A 22669-nucleotide genomic window follows, 5' to 3' on the forward strand; every position below is an offset into this window, starting at 1 on the left:
TGTGGAGTAATGGATCACTTCACCGCATTCGCCATGAACCAAGCTTATATATCACAAGCAACAAAGTCAAGAGATCCCCTGCCCAAATGTATCCACTCTTTGAATGGGTCGTGACCCAAAAGGGAGTAGAAATATGTACACTGAGATCTCTGAGATCATAACCTCGAATTTGTAGAACCTCGACTCTATATTTTACTTTGTTGCCTTCAAATTGACCCACGATCCTTCTATTTTGCTGCCTTCATGTTGCTGCCTTCACGTGGCTCAATTGCTTCTATGGCATTTTGTTTTTTTGAGACTAACCTTTGCCACCCATTTGACAATGTTTTTACAACTCTTACCACACTGGCCTTGCAAATGAGTGGATCATCCACTATGCTAGCCCATTATTTGATCTACGGGTCAATGGATCATCCACTCAGGCCATCAGGGAACTAAGCCAAAGGTTGGCCACCTAGTAGCACATGATATGGGCTTGTTTCGTCACTAGAAAAATAGTGCATGATATGTTATGCGCTATCACATTACCTTATAGTTGTTGTCCCCTTGTTTTACTTTGGCTGACTCAACTAGAGGAGAAGCAACTCAGAGTCGTCTTTCCTCTTCTACTGGTTTGGATGCATCATCTTTCCTCTTCTACTGGCAGAGCAACGGCTCTTTATATGTGAAGGGATGCTTAGAAAAACTCCCTTAAAATATTCACCTCAAGCTACTTACCACATAAGCACCTTCTTCATGAGCTTTAGTTCACCTCAAGCTTTTTTTACTAGAGTCCTAGCCTGACAAAATTTTACTACGGGAGCTTTAGTTCACCTCAAGCTTTTGTTCCTGGATTCCAAGGTTTAGTTTGCCTTCTTCATGATTATTATTCTTCTCTACTCTTTTAACATATATTAAAAAGACCATGAACTATGGATGGAGCAGTACTTACATTGTTTATGCAGTAGCTACTATACACTTATGTAGTAGCTACTAGACATTGGTATATTGGATGTTTCTTAAATATATGAGCTTGGCAAGAGTAGCTAGTCTTGATCCATTGTGATTTTCTATATCCAGACCAATGGGGAACTATGGACCCAATGGGGCAATGATTACTTTCATTGGGTTATAAGAAGATGTGTGTTAGCCCTCTTGGAATGTGACTCATCACTAGTGGAAGAACGTTTATGACTTCTTGGAGTGTGATTGGTTCTTTAATTTTGAAGAAGCTTTATTCTCATGATAGACTTTATATGTCCATTGGTTTGGGATTCATTAAAACATCGCTTAGCAAGATAATCCTTTCTACTTATGAATGGAATGACCTTGGTGATGCAGGTATTGGAGATCCTCTTAAGATTTTATTGTGCACTTTTATGGGCATGACTTACTTTAAAATGGAAACGGAGGGCTCCATTGCATGATTAATGTCTTTACCTTAAGGTCCCCCGAGTTTTGGTGTTTCTATTTACTCCCTTGGAAATTTCTAGCATTTTAAACATATTTCATTTACTTTTTAGGAGCCAAACTCTAAATACTTTTGGAGTAGTAAGATTTGTTCATTGCTAATCTAGATAGAGTGACATGGATAACAACTATGTGCAGGTATTGAAGCCTGGATTCCACAGCAAAGATGTATTCTTCAAACCTTCAATTTTGTTGTGATGGTGCCAGGTGAGCAAGCATAACTCTCCATTAGGTTTCCATTGAAAAATATAAGGCAAGAAGATATTGTGTTGGCAACTTTGAGAAGTACTCTACGATGGATTATCTCCAACTACATAGAAATAAGATTGGTTTGAGACTAGTCAAGAGTATTGTTGTACTTTTTGCAATTTATTGACATGAATGTGAGTATGTAAGTTGACTTCCACTTTGACACTTTGTCGAAAGGGACGGTATGGTGATGGATTATTCTCACTTATGCAACGTTAAGGGAAATGGTATATGATTGTATTTGGTTTATTAGTTCATGGAGAATTTGTGCAGTAGAGTAGTTGATAGGACAAACACACATTAGTATATCTATTGTAAGATAATAAAAATCTTATGACTAATGGGTGTACTTGATTGGGTTTCAGTCCCAATTTTAGCAATGGGACTAGACAATGGCTCTCTTCCTTGGTTGCTAGACTTGGATGTTGGCATGATCATGATTATTTATATGTTATATAGGACTTGAGCTTCCTCAAAATTACTACAGATTCAGAGCCCATGAGTTATGCATAGATGGAGAGGGATTTTACCTCAGATCCAAAATGGGTTGGATTACCGATGGCATTGGAACCCTAAAGAAGTTATTGGCAAGATTACATTAGTAATTTTGGAGGAATGGGGCTCTAGTAAATATTCTCCCTTGCTTTAGAGAGACGAGACCTTGCATGAGGGGATTAATTATTATGCCTCCTAGTTCACCAATGGATGTTGGAATTCCCTAACTTTTAAATTCACGAGGAATACATGATTTTTTTGGAGGGAATCCTGTGTGTAAGGATCAAATAATTAATAATGTAGAAGGATATATAGTACTTGGGAAAATGAATGATAGGGAGGAGCATTATCTATATCATATAATGTCCTATAACATGGAGGGGGGAAGAATGTACTATGTGGGGAGTAATTGGATGCCAGCCATCAGAATCCAAGCAAATTAGAGGAGATGTGGGGATTGGCACGAAGAGATGTGTGTCAAAGGAGTACTTGCATTGAAATTAATTCACTAACTTTGAAGAGAATAGTATCATACTACATATCATACTACATGGCATAGAGACCTCCCACATAGTAAAAGGAGACTTGAATAGCTCACCCTCCTCCCAACATTCTACTGAGATTGGAATCCACCCAATGCACACACGTTGCCCACTCCAAAGGACTATCACAATTTGAAAGAGCGTAGAGCAAGCATTAGGAGATTCTGAAGAAGAGCATCCAAATAAGGATGACTATGTACTCTACTCCTACTCATATCTTTTGGTGACATACTAGCTACTGCAGCCCAAGGTGCAAAGGACTTGAGCGATGGAGCTACCTAAGGTAAGTTGCCACTTGGAGCTCTTAACTTAGCTTGACTTGACTATGTTGCCTGAATAACTTGAAGCTACTGAGGCGGCATGTTTGGGCAAGGTGGTTTAGGCTTCTCTAGAGCATTCAGACTTCACGTAGGTCATTTGAGACTATGAGGATGTGGTATATACAAAGGCCGAGGTTTGTAATAGTTTTGTAAGCCTCCATTAAGTGTTCACATATGCCTTTCTTGGAGTTCGTCTAATACTCCAACCGCACCATTGAAATAGCGAGTGGATTACCTGACATCCTTGTGGCAGCTCTCGAGCACCACTATTTAAGGCTCATATAGATTATCTAAGGATCCCAATGCGGCTATTCCAGCATCTTTATTATCATTTGGCATGGTGTTTTGGCACAAAAGCATGGGCAGCACAATAGATTTTGCTCGTGAGATATTACCCTTTATTTTCCATGACATTTTTATGTTTTACGTGTGTGGAGTAATGGGATCACTTCACCACATTCGCTATGAACCAAGATTATAAATCAAAAGCAACAAAGTCAGGAGATCCCTAGTCCAAATGTATCCACTCTAGAAAATTTTATGACCCAGAAGGGAGTAGAGATCTATACACTGAGATCTCTAAGATCAGAACCTCGAATTTGTAGAACTTCAATTGTATATTTTACTTTGCTGCCTTCACGTTGAGCCGTGATCCTTCTACTTTGCTGCCTTCACATGGCTCAATTGCTTCTACGGCATATTGTTTTTTGGAGACTAGCCTTTGCTACCCATTTGACAGTGTTTTTACAACTTTTAGCACATTCACATTGCAAATGAGTGGATCATCTACTATGCTAGCCTGTTATTCAATCTATAGGTCAATGGTTCATCCACTCCAGCCATCAGGGAACTAAGCCAAAGGTTGGCCATGTAGTAGCACATGATATGGGCTAGTTTCATCTTGGGAACATAGTGCATGATATGTTATGTCCTATCATGTTACCTTATAGTTGTTGTCCCCTTGTTTTACTTCGGCTGACTCAAAGAGAGGAGCAACTTCTCAGAGTTATCTTTCCTCTTCTACTGGCAGAGCAGTGGCTCTTTATATGTGAAGGAGTGCTTAGAAAAACTCCGTAAAAAGACTCACCAAGATACTTACCACATAAGCGCTTTCTTCATGATCTTCAGTTCACCTCAAGCTTTTGTTACTGGAGACATAGCCCGAGAAAATTTTACTACGGGAGCTTTAGTTGACCTCAAGCTTCTGTTCCTAAAGACAAGCTTTAGTTCACCTTCTTCATTATGATTATTCTCTTCTATTCTTTTAACATACATGAAAAAGACCATGAACTATGGATGGAGCAGTACTTACATTATTTATGCAGTGTCTACTATACACTTTTGCAGTAACTACAAGACATTGGAATTTGGACTCAAGGAGATTGCCTCTAGTTTTAATCTAGATGTACTCTTGAAACAATTTTCTTTGAGTTTTATAATTGGAATTTTTACTATGACATTTGCGTAATAGATATTGGGGTTAAGTACCTCTCAACCCATTTTATTTATGATTTGGAATGGCTCTATTTGGAAAAAGGTAGATTTTAGAGTTGTTGATTGGAACCATTACTAATACTATATGAGCTTCATTAATGATACATTAGTTGTTGTTTAATGTAGGGGATGCTTCGATGAATGAGACAAATAATACTTTAAGATGATTTGGATTCTTGGAAAGACAGAACACTCCTTTCATCACTGTCAAGACCTTGCTCTTGTAAAAGCCTGAATCCCTCCTTCTGAGGCATCATCCTTCTCCTAGAGTGTTTATCTTCTTGTGAGATCTTGAGTGGTCCATTCTTTTTGTGAGAGAGAGTTCTTTCATCGTGTCTTCCAAATTTTTTGTGAGAAAGTAAGAGATTTGCAAGAACTTTGAGTCTTTTATAACGTTCTATGAAAGAAGAGAGCTCTATGAGGTTCTTTTTGTAAGGTTCTATAAAAGAAGGGAGTTGTGTGAGGCTCTCATTTGAGCACTACCTCTTGTCTCCCATCAACTAGTTTTGGTGGACTTGTAGCTAAACGACACTCTAATCTATAGCTAACAAAGAAAACTCAGATGCTCAACACATGAGTAGGCACACAAGGCATCTACAATGACTCAATTAATGGTACACTTGACATCAACACAGCAAAGTGAGCCTATTCAAACACTCAATAGCATAAGAATTTCTACAAGAAATACACAATAGCACATATGACTTAGAGAATCCAACTCTAACTACTATTACCAAAACACAAGGAAATAATAAGCAAGCACTAGCAGTGAATCCTATGACCAACTATACCGACTAACAACTTTAGACAACAAAAACTCAACGGCTTTAGGCAACAAGACTCAAGCAACACTGATGGCCAACCACTCAGACTAGAGGCTACTTAGCAAAGATAAAGCAAGCCATTAGAGAGAGCATAAACCCAACATTAATTACTATATAGTACTACCTATGTAGCCTCTGTAGTAACTCTTATCCAAATGAGATGAATAAACAAGAAAGAAGCACACATAAGCATGCAAAATGAAAAAACAATGCCAAGCACAATTAATGTAGGATGATGACCTATGTGACATAGGCACACGATAGACTAGTGGTAAAAACAAAGCCAATGATAGATTAGCCTCAATGCAACCTCATCTCCATTAGAATTTCTTTGTTGACTTCCGTTCATAGCTGCATCTATTGATGTTGCCCCCCTCCTATAGAGAAATCTCTATCACAGCCTCTCTCTTTCATCATGTAGTGTCGTGTGACAATAGTAAAGTACATGAAAGATAAGCTACTTCTCTCTCCTCCACATAGACTAGCCATGTGTATATGAAGGAACTTTAGGATAACACATGGTAATAGTGCCATGTCCGCTATCCTCCAACAGTAATGACACATGACTTGCTACCACATGGTAATGCCACATGACGTGCTACCACATCACCTACTCCATGTGGTAGTCTCACATCACCTACCACATTCCTTACTTCATATGGCAATGCCACTTCACTACCTACCATGTCATTCACTAACATGTGGTAGTGCCATGCTAGCTCAAGTGCCAGATCACTCTACAACCTCACCAGTGCCACATCAATATATTGTGACTCTATGACCTCATCTCAATATATTGCTACTCTATGAACTCATCAATGCCGCATCATCACATTACCACCTTAGCAATTTTGATTTAGCATATTCACTACTATCCACATCATCTATGTAGTTTGGGCACTCCTTTGGCCAAAACATTGGATATTCTTCAAACAACCATAACTTGATCGCTAAGGAATTTGGAGGAGCTACAAATAGCAAGATTCTCAATAACTTAACTCTACATTCTTGTTACCATATATTTGACATTTGGCACACCCACACTATAAGTTTTTTAACTACTTCATCAAAAGCACTCATGAGCCACCAGCCTCGCCAAATCCAACACATAAAATGAACTAAGAAAATATTTTTTTTGCTACATTCTCTTCTATCAACATGTAATCCAAGCATAGGACTAGCATATCTTGGAGGAGATTCAATTCCACCAAGCCAATTGGACCCTTGCTCAAAAATCTCAATTGTTCCCTGATGGCATCAATCCCTTTAGATTCTATCATCAACTTTGACTCACACAAGTAACACCCTATTTATACCTTTGTACTATAGGGCAGTTCCACACTTAGTGAGTCAATTGGTAGTTGGATCAATGAATTTGATATATTTGCACATATTTGTACTCACATGCTACTGATATAAGATCATGCAAGACCACTTGAGTTGAGGTCTCAATATGGATTCCAAGAATCTTGGCAATGTGGAAGAGGGTTCCATCGTGAAAAGGAAATAACTCTAGTTGCTCCAACAATCAAGGAAGTGGACACAGTTATGTCACACAATCTCAATCTTCATCAAGACAACAACATCAAAACCATGGTCCTTCTACTATAAGGGGACATGGAATCCCAAAGGTAGAGGAAACCCTAGAAGAGGAGGAAACCATCAAGTACTCCTAGAAGGGTGGGAAAATGTAACTGCTATGTCATCTCAGGGCATTGAGAACTAGCATGCACACACAAAAAAGCAAAGAGACTTAGCAAGTGGCTAGTCTAGTAGATTTGGGAGCCCTCATCAACGTCAAAGCAATCAACATAAATAGTCTACACATATGCCTATGATGATAACTCTAAGGGTTAATTATCAACATAAGGCCCTCATCTCACAATATTCTCTTTTTGAGAAGCTAGTGACACAGATGCAAAACCTTATGAAACTAGAAAGGAAATGTCCTCTTGTTGGCTTTAGTTGATGCCCAAAATGTTCCCATTATTTTCTCACATGAAATAGTGCATCGTGATTTGGAGTGTTAAGCTTTTCAAACCAATCTTTTGAATGATTGTAAATCAATTGATCTATATACTTAGTGAGCAAGAGGGCAAACACACAATCCCAGTAATAGTAGAAATAATCAAAATTTCCCAAATTTGAAAACTTTTCCAACCATAGTTGTCCTTCTCAGTTTGCCAATACTAGCCTTGCTTTTCTTGCACCTTCATTTGGTACTACTTGATTCAATGGTTGAACCAACAATTGGGGATACAATTATGTGCAAACTACATTCATTATGCCACGTTGTCTACTAACAATCTTAAGTTTATCAATGGTCATATCTACAACACTTCATTGAATCCCTCTAGGCATGATTGTCTAATATGCCACCATCCTTCATGTATCCTTACTTTGCAATGATGATCTTACCTTTCCTTTTCCTAACGCTTCTTTGATGTTACCATTCCTCCTTGCCTAAAATATCTTTGATCTCGTTTCCTTCTCAATATCCACATCTTCTTATGTCTTCTTGAATCTTATTTTTTGGTTAGATACTTGTTGAGGTATACCCTTTTTAGTTGTAGGTCCATTCTGTTGTCCACCTTTGGAGTTTTTGCCTTAGAGGACTTTTCCTTTATATTTAGTATTTGTCTAAACTTACACAAAGCTATATAGTTTGAAAGATGTTACTTTGTTGATTTAATTCCATAAATCTAAAGGGTGGGTTTTACCCTTCATTGCACTTCAAATAAATCTAAATTATAGATGAAGGAAATATAATTTAGATCGTATTAGATAATTTGGGAAAATTCCAATTCCCAGAATGGTAGTTTTGGAAGAAATTGTAGCCTTTGTCCATGAAAAAATAGGAGAAATATGTGAAATAGACTAGATTGCCATTCATGAAGTATGAAATATGAACTACAATGCATGCTCTGAAAGCATAGATATTGTATTACAGTTTAATTCTCTTTGTTACAGTCAAAGCACACAAGTGAACAAAGGAACATAAAATATCCATAACCCCAAGGAGTGAATGACACAAGTGCCATTCTCCAAATGATGACATGGAGAATGCCTGTAACATTATTGGGAGAATGAAACTCCCCAAGCTCCAATAGATTTGTAGAAAGCACTCGAATTCAAACTTTGACAGAATAGTTAATACAATACAATTTTCAATCTCTGTAATGCTTTCGAATAACATAGATTTATAATAGTATTACCATTTCAACATAACCTCAAAGAGAGAATAGCACTAGTGCCATTCTCCATATGAGACCCCATAGAATGCCAATAGTACCTCTTATCTATAACCCCACATTGGAAGAATGGCACTAGTGCCATTCCCCATGTCATTATGTCACACAATTCCATCATATCACATGTTAAATCCCTTTAATAAAATGAGAATGTGTGAAATTGAGATAATCCATAAAAGTGATACTATTATATTGCTAAAATTCTTTTGAAACTATATATACAATGAATAAATGAATAGCTAAAGAGCTTGTTTATCCAAATCTTCCAATGTAATCTTTGGGATAGCTTCAAGTTCTGCTTCAATTAAAGGTCTTAAGGGTTCACTGTGGTGCTCACCCTCTCCAATTCCTTCATCTATAGGTGAATTAGATCTACGTGGCTCGAGAGGCCTCTCAATTCTAGACCAAATCTTAGTATGGGGATTATCTAATGCATATGCCACACACATAGCCTCGACCTCTATTGCCTGTTGGGATGTCTTCTAAGTGCAATCACTTTTCTTTTGCTTGACAATGCCTGTAATGCCACACCTCCATTAGTAAAGAGGTCAACAACAACTTCATGTTCCCCGCAACAATAGCACCTGATGCACTCCTTGATGATGCCATGTTTCACAACCACCTCTTTTAGTCATCGTCCTCATTAGAATAAAGAAGATTGTCCTCAATTATTGTGTATGGCCTTGTGTTTTCTAATAGGTGCTCAAATCCATCAAATCCATCATGTGAACTTACAAACGACAAAAGGAAAAAGGTCTCAGACAAACCCTTTTGTGTGCTCTCCTATTCATGGATAACACCCACAAACCTTCTATGCCAAAATCGAGCCTTTACCATTTCTTCCTTAAGATTTACCATCTCTGTCATTGTAAAAAATGATAGCAGTACATATTGTGATGGAGTGGCAACGGTCTCCATCAAACCACAGAGCAACTTCTTCAAGGCAAGCTTATCCCAACACATGCCTTTGGGAGATACTTTTGAGGTTTCAAGCACACACAAGCTGATTGGAAGTCGTCCCTTGGAGTGCCACATTAGAAAGTGCTCCCCCTCCATCTCCATGTCACCTGAATAACTGTCTAAGGAAAACAAGACTACGATGTAGAGTCATCACCCTCTCTTGAACTAATTACCCAATCAATATAGAATGATGCTGCTTATGGGAACTCAGGTGTGGCCTTGCCAACTTGCACCTCCTCTTTGACCCATGAGTCACATGAACCCTTGAAGCTGTGATAAACAATTGAATCAATTTTGAAGTAACTTGCAAGGGGATCCCATGTTTGATGCTAGGGCGAAGGGTGGCATAAGTTGAACTCCTTATAAGTGCTTCTTTCAATGATCTATCATGCTTAGTCTCCGTCGCCTATTGAGACATTTCAATGGAGCCCTTGTCTTTGCTTTACTTGACCAAGACAATATCTCCAGACTTAATCTCTGCTTAAAGTGCATGTATGTGGTCATCTTCTAATCCCAACAGAGACACCTCATGTATGTTATTGTGGGATTTCAACCCTCAAGATCACCGTGCTTCACCAAGGTCAAAATCCTGATCCATTGTTCATAGATGTCATCATCATATGTGACCAAATCTGTGTCCTTGGTAGCAAAGTTTGAGCCCATCGACATGCTTGCGACTCCTACAAAATTTTGAAAAAAACCAAAAGCATCTTAGGCATTCTTCTAATCCAAATCATGTAACACAGATAAGAATGGAACGAGTGCCATTCTCCCATTACCATGTCAAAAATATGACTTGGTAACAAGAAGAATGGCACTAGTAACATTGTCACATCAGGGAGTTGACACTACTATCACTTCTTTTACAAAGCCATAAATATACTTGAAATAAATTATGTAAATAAAACAAAGTTTATTACTCACATCCCAACATTAAGGCCTTGGGCTGGTTTTTTTGGTCATTTGAATGCAAACCACTATGCCCTTAAGTGTTGCAAGATGTCGATGTATGGTTGATTTTTCAAAACAGTCTGTGCCTCCATGTTGGCCATTGATGATATCTTGCAACTTGCTTCAATTGGCGCATTGACCAAAATTCTTGTCTTCCTCCATGTGTAGAAACCCTTTCATTGATTGAAGGCTTCTCCTTGTGGTTTAGTTATAAACATCCTTGTAGCATATATCGAATGTTGCCTTGCAAGAATCCAATACTCCTTTAACTTTTCCACCTTTATCTCTTCCTTGCGCATAGGAGTATTTGTGTTTGTGTCGTAAGGCATAAGATAGACACATGTTGCAAGAGGTCGTGCATTCATTGCAAAACTCTTGACAAAGTCACTGACGTAGCTATGGGTCAATGTCATGTACACATATTGGCTTGGTGCTCTAAAGAAATTCATCATCCCGGGGATCAAAACCTCAAACTCTAAACCAAATATGAAGTATTCTGCATACTCCATCAAACCTGTCATACTTGTGTCCTCCCTTTCCAAATTCTTTTGTAGTGCCTTAAAGTCAACATCTGGTTGGATTTTTCTTATATAGTATGATTGTTGCTACTTCAGATGACTTATCACCATGTCTTGTTATGTGTGTCTCACCACTCCCCATTTCATCACCTCCATTGCCTATTCCATCAATGCCTATTTCGACACCTCCCACTTTTCCTTCTACACTTGTCTCTTTGTCTTTAACTTCTACATCTTGTTTATCCCCAATATTTGTTGTTCCATCTGACCTTTTGTCCTTCTCACATGTTGTTTCCTCCTCGTTGGTCACTGCAGCCTTCTCTTTCACTGTGTTGTGTGACACTCGAGAGCTTGATCCCTCAATATCATTTTTCTTGGTTCTTTTAAAAACTTTTCTATTCTTTTTATTGTCTTGATGTATCCCTTTTAATACTTGATCAAAGCCTTATAATATTTGTTGGTTGGTATAATTTTTTGGCTCAATATTCCAACCCCTAGTTATCATCGTGTCCTCTCCAATAGTATCCACCCTCGCATGATCAAAACAAGCAGGATCCAGCTAATACACGGTGCCATCCAATGTATGAATATTGAGACAAGGAAGCTTATCTTTCTCAACCTTGGTATCCTACATCTACTTAACTTACCCCACATCTTCAAAGGTTGTTCCTTGGATGTTCACAAAGCAATGCACTTTAAGGAGCCTTTGGAGTTTGTTATTGTATATATCTAAATACCGTCCTCTTCCAGAACTAAGCCCATCATAAATTGACACCTCTCAAACATTTCTCTTCCCCTTGCTAGTCTCCCTTGAAATCTCCTATTAACAAAAGAACCAAGGGAAACAACATCAGTAAAATGAGCAATCCAAATGGAGAGAGTTCATCAATGAAATGAACAATAAAAAATCATAATTTTATTAGGAAATATTACAACCAAAATGTAAATTATATTAAAAAAGAGACTAGGGGAAGCAACATCATAAATGCATTATGAAATACTACACCCACAATGCATGCAAATGTACACACTATGAAAGTATTCATGCTTATGAAGAATGGCCACTTGGTACCATTATCCAATAATCATATGATGTTTGCAGAATGGCACCAATACCATTCAACACATGGATTGCGAAGAATGGCATTATCCACAACTTCATAGAATGGCATTATCCACAACTTCATCTAATCCTTTGGAGAAAGGGATTGAAGCAAACATCCATTGGTGTTATTCTCCAATTAATCACGTAAGGTTGTGGAGAATGGCACCAGTGCCATTCAATACATGGATTGAAGAGAATTGCACCAGTGCCATTCTCCATGTGATGAATGGCAATAGTTCCATTCTCCCCATCATCATATGATTATTTGGAGAATGTCACCAGTGCCATTCTTCACAACTTCTCATGATCTTTGGAGAATGGCACTAGTGCCAGCCTCCATGTGGGCTTTTCACCAAATGTCAAGATTGTCACATGAGAGTTTTCTCATAGAAAATTTGATGGAAGCTAACAAAAGATGGTTGGAGAATAGTGTTGGTGCCATTCTCCACAACAGTGCTATTCTCCACAACACAAGATGGTTGGAGAATGGCACCAGTGCCATTATCCACACAACATCGTATGATTATTTGGAGAATGTCACCAGTGCTATACTATGTTCTCCATGTGATGAATGGCACTAATGCCATTCTCAATCACATCATATGATTATTTTGTCAATGGCACTAGTACCATTGCCCACAACACCATCTGATTATTTTGAGAATGGCACTAGTGACAATCATCACATGGATTGTGGAGGATGGCACTGGTGCCATACTCCAATCATCACATGGATTGTGGAGGATGGCACTAGTGCCATTCAACAAATGGATTTGAGAGAATGGCACCAGTGCCATTCTCTAGGTGCCAAGGCTGACACATGGGAGCTTTCTCATAGGAAATTTGGAGGAACCTTACACATGATGGTTGGAGAATGGTATTGGTGCCATTCTCCACAACAGTGGTATTCTCCACAACACATGATAGTTGGATAATGACACCAATGCCATTCTCCGCAACATCATCTGATTATTTGGAGAATGTCACTGGTGCCATTCTCCACAACATCATGTGATTATTTGGAGAATGTCACCAGTGCTATTCTCTATTCTCCATGTGATGAATGGCACTGATGCCATTCTCAACCACATCATATGATTATTTGGTCAATGGCATTGGTACCATTGTCCACAACACCATCTGATTATTTAGAGATCACATGGGTTGTGGAGGATGGCACCAATGCCATTCTCCATGTGATGAATGGAACTCATGCCATTATCCAAGTAACCACATGATGTTTTGGAGAATGGCACTGGTTCCATTCTCCTCAAATTCATCTCAGCACTAATTCCAATCTCAATGGGAGTTTGTGGAGAATGGCACCGGTGCCATACTCCATGAGAGCTTGTGGAGAATCCTGCATGAGAGTTTGTGGATACTGGAATTGGTCCCATCCTCCATGATGTTGTGGAGAATGGCACTAATGCCATTAAATACATGGATTTCAGAGAAAGGCACCAGTGCCATTTTCCAGATGCCAAGGTTGACATATGAGAGTTTTCTCATGGAAAATTTGAAGGAACCTAACACATGATGGTTGGAGAATAGTAATTGTCCCATTCTCCACAATAGTGCTACTCTCCATAGCACATGATGGTTGGAGAACGGCACCGGTGCCATTCTCCACAACATCATATGATTATTTGGAGAATGTCACCAATGCTATTCTCTGTTCTCCATGTGATGAATGGCACTGATTCCATTCTCAATCACATCATATGAGTATTTTGTCAATGGAACTGATGCTAGGTTCTAAGAAGCTTCGAGTGGAATTTGAAAATATGTAACCCTAGGGGTTCTTGAGATTCTAATTTTCACCCAATCTCTTTTTTTCATTTTTTATAAAAATTTAACATCCACAAGGTTTTATTTATTCAAATTGAGAAAAGCTCAAAATTTTTAGTGTAAGAATGCATGTGTGTGTGTGTGTGTGTGTGTGTGTGTAAACTTTAGAGACCATATGTAAGTAGGGAATCTTAAGCCACCTATAGAATGCATGTGGTACAGGAAATTTCTGTGTAGTGACCCCATCGAGATTAGGAGTAAGGAGGGAGTGGGACTCAAGGAAACAGTTTTCAAAATAATCTCATGATATGAGAGAGAGAGAGAGAGAGAGAGAGAGAGAGAGAGATGTCAAAGCTAACTCATTGTCTAAATTATGGAGCTATATATGCTTTCTTCAATTAGTTTGAAAGGATGAAGTATCATGTATTCTAGGATTCTTTCTTTTTTTATTTGATTCCAAGAGGATGAAATTAAGAGGCAAGAGTAATTGATTTATATTCCATTCCTTTCTATTTGGATACCAAATATTATCATTTCCTTCTTTTGCATTTTGTTCTTATAAAAAGAATACAAGCATTGCTGTATGCTTTGAAACCTGGCACGCTCCCTTTTATGTGTCGAACAAAGTCAACTCCTTGCATACATATAGAAGGCCTTTGTTAACTGCATCTTTTTGCAATTATATGAGGAGTTGGCCACTATAAAAGTTGTATAGATGGATGTTAACAAATTCTATACACATATTTGGATCAAAAGTAAGTGTCAACCCTTGTAATATTAATTAAGGTTACCTAGCTATTTGCTTTTAGTGCTAAAATGAATACATTATACACATACTCAGCATACATAGTGATTGAGGGGAGAGATACTACCCTATTGGCTATAGAAAATGTACATCTTCTCTCTTCTTCTAAAACAGATGAACATGATACAATATATATTGAAACCCTAATGTGGGTTTTATCCTACGCCCATAGTAGTTATTCACATTTGGACACCATGTGTACATGGATGATGACCATCCCAATGAACCATACTTTAACACTCCCCCATCACTAGGTGGTCTTTATATCACATAGAGATAGATATTTGCTAAACATTTCCTTATTCTATTGGATGTTAGATGAAAGTGGTGGAAGCTATCAATGTGATTTGAAATCTCATTATCTTTTTGATTTGTTGCTAAGGCAATGGCATTGTAGGTTATAAAAAATGATCATGATAGCACCATCTTCGATTACTAAAGCAAGAAAATATATTCATCCTCTATTATAGATAGTGCCATAGTTGCTTGCTTCTTAGTAGAACAAGACGTGCAATGAGAATTCAGCATGAATGTATATCTTGAAATAGACTTGTGCTTGGGTCCACCTCCCCAATCTACATCATAGAACCCCTTAAGCTATGTTTTTGCATATGGGATCTCTTGTAGATATGCAAACTTATATTTGGATATCTCAGTAAGGTGACTAAAAATTTGCTTCACTTCATTCCAATAGTGGACACATGTCTTTGCTATGAACTAGCTCACAACCCCTAGTACATAGTAAACATCAACCAATGTTGATGTCATCTAATAGATGAGCTCAAAAACCTCTTGTCATATAATAGGATAACAAAATGGTGCACTTTTTAACTTCCACAAGCTGCACCTAATGTCAATAGATGTACTCAGAGATATGGAGTTGAACATTCCAAATTGCTCCAACATAGAGTTGATGCACGTTGTTTGACTCTGAAATGTGCCTTCCTTTATTTGTTCTATCTCAACACCTAAAATGTATTTCAATAATACCAAATCATGCATTTTAAACTGATTCAAAGATTTGTCTTGACCTCCTTGATCAATCTTGTTGTTGCTACCCACTATGATGAGGTCATGTATATACAATGCAAGGATCCAAAATCATGCATTTTAATCTCCTTGCAAAGATGGACCTTGACCTCCATGATGAGCTTGATGTTGGTACCCACTATGATGAGGTCATCTACCTAGGGTGTCATGATTGTAAGAGCATCTTAATTTCTTTTACATACACTCAAAGTCCATGATCAAGTTCACTTCTTATGGACCCTTACTGCTTGAAATATGTGTCAATCTTGCTAGACCAAGCTCAGGGGCTTGTTAGAGATCACAAAGTGCCTTCCTCAATTTACACAATGTAAGGTCACAATCCATTTCCCACAAATTCTTCTAGCTATTGCATATACATCTCTTCTTTTTCACAATTTTGGATTAAAGAATCCAGCCAACATCCAATTGATGCAATGCAAGAGAAGAATAAGGAAAATTGTCTTCATACTTATGACCATTGCAAAATTTTCCTCATATTTCAATGCCCTCTCACTGAGCATATCCTTTTGCCACCAATCTTGCCCTTATATCTACCTGCACTCCCATCAGCATTGTACTTGACCTTGTAGACCTATTTGCAACCAATGACATTATTTCACTTTCATTAAAAATGAGGGGCTTGGTAAGTTTGGTGGAACCACCAAACTTACCAAGCCCCTCATTTTTAAAGATGCCATTATACTCTTCTTCCATGACATCAACCCGTTCCTTGGATTCTATTGTAAGTTGACAAGCCCTTTGGCTGATCTTACACAACACCTAAAACCTATTTGCAGTTTTCTAGGCTTCATGTACTTGACAATGCTCTCTATTTCATCCACTGACTTCTTTTCCCATCTTAGTGGCATTGTTCAAATGATGTGGCTTCTTGGTCATACTAACGATGAGATGCATTCTTTGGTTGAGTACCTGCAAAGTATCTTAACTACTCCTACACATACTTGGCAGCATGCCATCAATATTCCACATTCAATGAATGTCTACAAATTTACACTCTCTAGCATTTCAATCTGTTGCTTGTTTGCTATTCCATCTAATTCCTCATAGTCATGATGGCAAGTAGCTTGTTTTTAGTACAAAGAAACAACCTCCTAATAAACTACATAAGCAATATAATTTGAGATCGATACTTGCAAATTGGGCCTCCCATGATTCAACACCCCCTGCTCCAAAATGCGCGCTTCCATATTCCTCCATCTGGATCCTTCGTGGGGCGGGCCCCTTGGTGGTTGACCTGCCTCAAGCCTGGCAAGCTCCGCTAGTGCCTGCCTCTTCACAGCGAAGATCTTTTATTGCCAAGTATCGTAACAATCTTTGACTTGGCCCATTTATCTGTGAACTGGTGATTGGGGGGGTTAGGATACCTAGAGCGAACAGTAGCGAGGGTCTCATCAGCCAACCTCTTTGGGTGGTCTTTGTAGTGGATAAAGCAATCTCTGTAATTGTTAGCAATTACAAAGCGCATGAAGGCCATGATGTCCTTCCCCCGCGCATCCATCAAGATGCCTCCTGTCTGAGTGATGTCATAATAAATCGTACCATCACCCAGAGGCACGTCTAAATCATCTGAATCATCATCCTCCCCACCGCCACATGGCCCAAAGCACTGTGCCATGTATCCCCCACCGCTCTCCCTACTACTACGCCTGCTACGCTATCGTGTCGGGCTCGTACACTGGCCACTCGTAGCTGGAGACTGCACGGGACTACGCTGACCACTCGTAGTTGGAGAACCGAGTCTTGACGGCACAAGAGTACGTCGACGGCTTTGCGAGACAGAAGGACCTCCTGACGGCATGGGGGAAGGGGCATAAGACGGGATGGCAGAAGGGACATAAGACGGCATGGGGGAAGGGGCATAAGACGGTATGGGGGAAGGGGCATAAGAAGGGGCATAAGATGGCTGTGCTGACTCCACTGGGGTGATCTCAGGCGGTGTGGGGTGGCTTGGAGTCTGTAGTGCCGACTCTTGGGGAGTGTTTAGAGTACCTGTCATATACCCATATAACTCCGCAGGACTAGGAGGGTGCCCTAAAAGGTTATATAAGTCCTTCCAAATAGATTCCCGGGGATCAAGTGAGCTGGAAGCGCTTCTTGGCCACATGTTGAACTGGAAAAAAGAAAAAAAATCCATTACTGATGAGCTGAGAAGAAAGGGGAAGGGAAGAGAGGCTTACTATCAGAGCGCATCTATAGACGCATCTGATTTGCGCGTCTATAGACGCGTCTAACAGAGCATCTAACAGAGCGTCTATCGATGCGTCTGTTTGTGTCTGCAAACAGTTAGACGTGCGTTTAGATGCGCCTGTAGACACGCTTTTAGACGCGCTCTGAGACATGCCTATAGACACGCTCCGATAGACGAGATTCCTAAAAAGTAGAAAAGGACATTGCGCCCGACACACAAACGTGACACTGATACCCAAATCATGCGCTTCTTGGATATGAGAAAGTACAAATCTAAAGAAAGCAAACTTCCAAACAAGATCAACTGCAAAAAGACTTACTTGGATAGAGGTATGGAAGGTTCTTCTTTCTTTTTCAAAGTTGCTTCTCCTCCTTGTTTGTCCTCCTCTCCTTTAAGCTTAGAAGTAAGTGTGGGTGCCTTCCTCTTAAGTGTAAGCTTGGAAGTAAGTATGGGAGCCTTCCTCTTAAGCGTCGAAACTATGGATCTGCTAATAAGGAAGGAAGCAAGCCGCGCGAAGTATAAGTAATGTGAAGAAAAGCAAGCCGAGCGGCGCGCTAAAAAGCAGGTTTAAAAGCCGCGTCTATAGTCGCGTCTAATAGCGCATCTATAGGCACGTCTAAATACACAGAGTAGACGCGCTTATAGACGCGCCTTTAGACGCGACTATAGACGCGGCTTTAGATGCGGCTTTAGACGTGCCACAAAGTTTACATTAAACATTTTAAGAAGAGCAAATTTGGTGGGTTGTTTGTTTGTAGGATGTCTTCATCTTCAACAAGTAGCTCCAGTGAGGATGAATCCCTCCGTATCCACCATCGCGAAATGTGGTTGGAGCAAAAAATCAAATGTTTGTGTGATCGATGTCGAGGAAACATGTATCGTGCACGCAGGATTACACTCAATCATATCTCAAAGTATGGAGAATGGGATGTGACCGTAAATAGGGTAAGGGTTTGTAAGTTAAGGTTGATTGAGATACCTATGGGTGTTCATATGTTTGAGTTATGATCCCGTTTTAATTTGATACAGGATGCAGTGCCACACCCGCATATGTTACCCTATGCTCACCGTGAGGAGGCGAAGCGTCGGCGATATGAGGTGGGATCTTCCGGAGGGACCGTTACGGATGCATGGAGTGATGGTGATAGTAGCCCTCCACCATTACCTCATGAAGCCGTGGAGGAGGAGGTGTTTGATGATATGGTGCGGGATTTATATGTCCATCAAGGGAGGGATAATAGCATGGAGCAGGATGATCTTTTTACTGTGGCATCGACTCCACTGTTTGAGGGGTGCACATTCTCTATTCTACGTGCCTCCCTTGAGTTACTAAACTTGCAAACCATCTATGGATGGAGCAATGCAAGTTTGAATGCATTACTCAAGTAAGCTTTAAAGTCGATTTTGCAAACATGGTGAATTATGCTAGTGGGTCAATTACTCGAATGCTTTTCCTCATTTATGGTCTTCACGTGCAGGCTATTGTGTAAAATGCTTCCAAGGGAGAATAAACTACCGACCTTAAGAGATATGGCAAGGCAACATGTGACCTCTCTTGTATTGGTGAATTACAATCTTCCACCCTCTATGGCTATTAAGAAAGGACATGTTATGTTGTCCCTTCTAATTCCAGGGAAACATAAAGTCAAAAACCCTGATGTTTATTTGGAGCCTTTGATTGATGAGCTAGAGATACTTTGGAGAGGTATCGAGGTGCATGATGTGAGCAGGCCTCCCTCGTCACGAGACTTCAACTGCAAAGCAGTCTTGATGTGGACGATGCATGACTTCCCAGGCTATGGCGAGTGTTCAGGTAAGCATTGCATTTTTAATTATGAATAGGCAAAGGATGTGGCACCCTAAACCCACCTTCCACTCTTAATTGCATCTATTGTTCAGGTCTCACTACATCGGGTTACCATGCATGTCCTGTTTGTGGTCCTTCGCTAGTTGCCTCACGGGCAGATGCATTGAATAAGGTCATCTATGAGAATCACCATCGATTTCTCCCACGTGATCATCCTAGATATGTTGCCCCTTGGAATGAAGTCCTCCCACAATCACTCACCGCGGGAGATTGGATGAGAATTTGGGACGGTTCCACGACTCCTCCACCACTTGGCATGAGCCAGTAAGGGTTTGTAACTATTGGCTGGAAGTAAAGATTGGCTATATTGGTTGAAAGTAAAGATTGCACGCTAACACTTTATTTTGTTTAGATACTCCATCATTTATCGTTCACCATATTGGTCCCACCTCAAGATCAATCACCTGCTTGATCCCATGCATATCTTCAAGAATGTGGCATCTACCATTTGGGAGCATTTGAATGGGACACGAGATTCAGCAGGCATAAGGGAGGATCTACGTACCACAGGGAGGATGCATGAAGCTTGGCCTCAAGAGAGACCAAATGGGCATGTTTTTTTACCTCGTGCACTGTGGATGTTATCAAAGCTAGAGATGGCGACGGTGAAGCGCGCTATTACTACAATTCGTACTCCCACTGGATGCATGAGGTGTTTGAAGGGAGCCTTTACAAAGAGCAAGAAAAGAGGTGTAGAGCAATTATATGGCTTGAAATCTCATGATTGGCACAAGATGCTCCAAGTAAGTATTTTATGTGCATAATATCTTTTTCCTTTCAAATTTGTGAGTGAATAGCTATAAGCGATTAATCAACCACCTCCTCGCGGGTTCAGTTCATACTACCTACTAGCATTTCACGTAGTGCATCGAAGGACGTGAAAGATTGTATTTACAAGATGGGCGAGCTTATGAGGTATGTGAGCTCAAAGGAAATAGATCCCACCACGCTTGAGAATGCTCGAGTTATGTCAGTGGAGGCAGTTTGTTTAGTGGAGGAGACATTTCCATGTTCTATTCTCACAAGCCAACTACATCTCATAGTGCATTTGGTGGATGAGATTGCTATATGCGGTACTATACATGCACGATGGTTGTTCTTCCTGGAGCGCTTCATGAAGACCTTGAAGGGCTTCGTGAGACAAAATGCAAGACCTGAAGGTAGCATGGACGAGGGTTGGTTGGTACAAGAGTCACTTGTATATATTTCTGAGTTTCTTGTTGATGTGGATAGCTCTCTCCCACGACTATGGAGAGATGATGAAGACCTAAGGATGACCTCTATTGTGCCTCAAGGGAAAGGACGCAACAAAGTAATAGACACAGAGTTGCATAATAGTATCAACCTCTTTTGCGTGCTTAATAGTGATGTGATGAAAAGATGGGTGACAAGATACGAGGATGCAAAGGCAAGAAGACAAGAAGAAAGGGCCCTCTTTCATACACACCACGGATCTCGTGTGCCATACCCTCAGTATCTAAGAGCACTTCCAAAGGATATTCATGTGGATTGGCTACTTGATGAAATGGAGAAAGCAGAGAAAGACGAGGGGATGCATATCACAATGGAAGAATGGGAGGATAAGTGTTGACTCCCATTTCTCACTCATCCGGGTGCACACATATAAAAATACTCGCTTTTAAATATTTGATGCAAGAAAAGTAATATGATTGTATTTGTGTTTGAATTAGGTTGTCTATCAACCAATGGTGGATAATAATAGATGGTGGCATGTCATACCTATTATGCCACGTTCCAAAGTGATGTATAGTACATTTACTAATATGGAGCGTATGGAGGATGATCATGGCCATGGACGTGATGATGACCGTGATACGAGAGAGGAGGATGATCATGAGATAGGAGATACAGATATTGAGGCCATTACCCATGAGGATGAGCCTACCATTCGAGATGCTACTTTCGATGAGCACATGAGTGGCACAAGTAGTAGTGGGTTGAATGTATTTGTAGATCTAAACACTTGTTTGGATTTTGAAGTAGATAGTTTGGCAAGGGTTGATCTCATTGAGGATGAGATTGAATCGTAGCCCCATAATTGATATTGGCAAAACTATTTTACATATTGTCTCATTCTCCTCATCTCACTTAATTCTTGTGTATGTGGGCTTGCAAAAAATTATGTGCTTTGGTAATCATGGGCAATGTTTGGAAAGCAATGATGTACACCAAAATCTCACTTTCTGTATTCTCTGGTTTGCGTCTATCTACGCGTCTGATTCTTAGTGTAAACGCGTAAATAAACGCGCTAATACACGTGCAAATAAACGCACTAATAAACGTGATGTTAGATGGACCCGTATTTTCTCAGTTTAGACGCGCACGTAGACGCGGTAATTTACGTGCAAATAGACGAGCTTTTAGACGTGCATTTAGATGCACCCGTAATTCCTCCACTAAAGCAACGCCTATAGACCCGCCCGCTATTTTGCGCATCTACCAAGCACGTCTATAGTTTCTTTGTGTTGTTGTGGAGTATGCCTTGCATCCCATGGCAAACAGACACCTAAGAGAAGTTCTCACCTAAAAGCATTCAAAAAAGAGAGTAAGGAAAGGAAACACCTTCTCAAGACACACGGTCCACTCCCACACACTATAACTTATTAGGTGTTAAGATCTCATCTCACCATAACCACTCCTCATAATGCAAAAGTACTAAAATTTTAGCACAACATATGGATGGCGGAAGAATATAGAATTTACCTATTGGGGCCAAAATAACATGCCAAAACTCTAGATCAAGTACACAAAGAACGAATACATAGTTCTTATTTAATTAAGAACATTGTCTC

This window comes from Dipteris shenzhenensis, chromosome 13 (genome assembly GCF_047967505.1).
Source record: "Dipteris shenzhenensis isolate YYH24624 ecotype China chromosome 13, Dip_SZ_1.0, whole genome shotgun sequence".
NCBI classification, from domain to species: Eukaryota; Viridiplantae; Streptophyta; class Polypodiopsida; order Gleicheniales; family Dipteridaceae; genus Dipteris; species Dipteris shenzhenensis.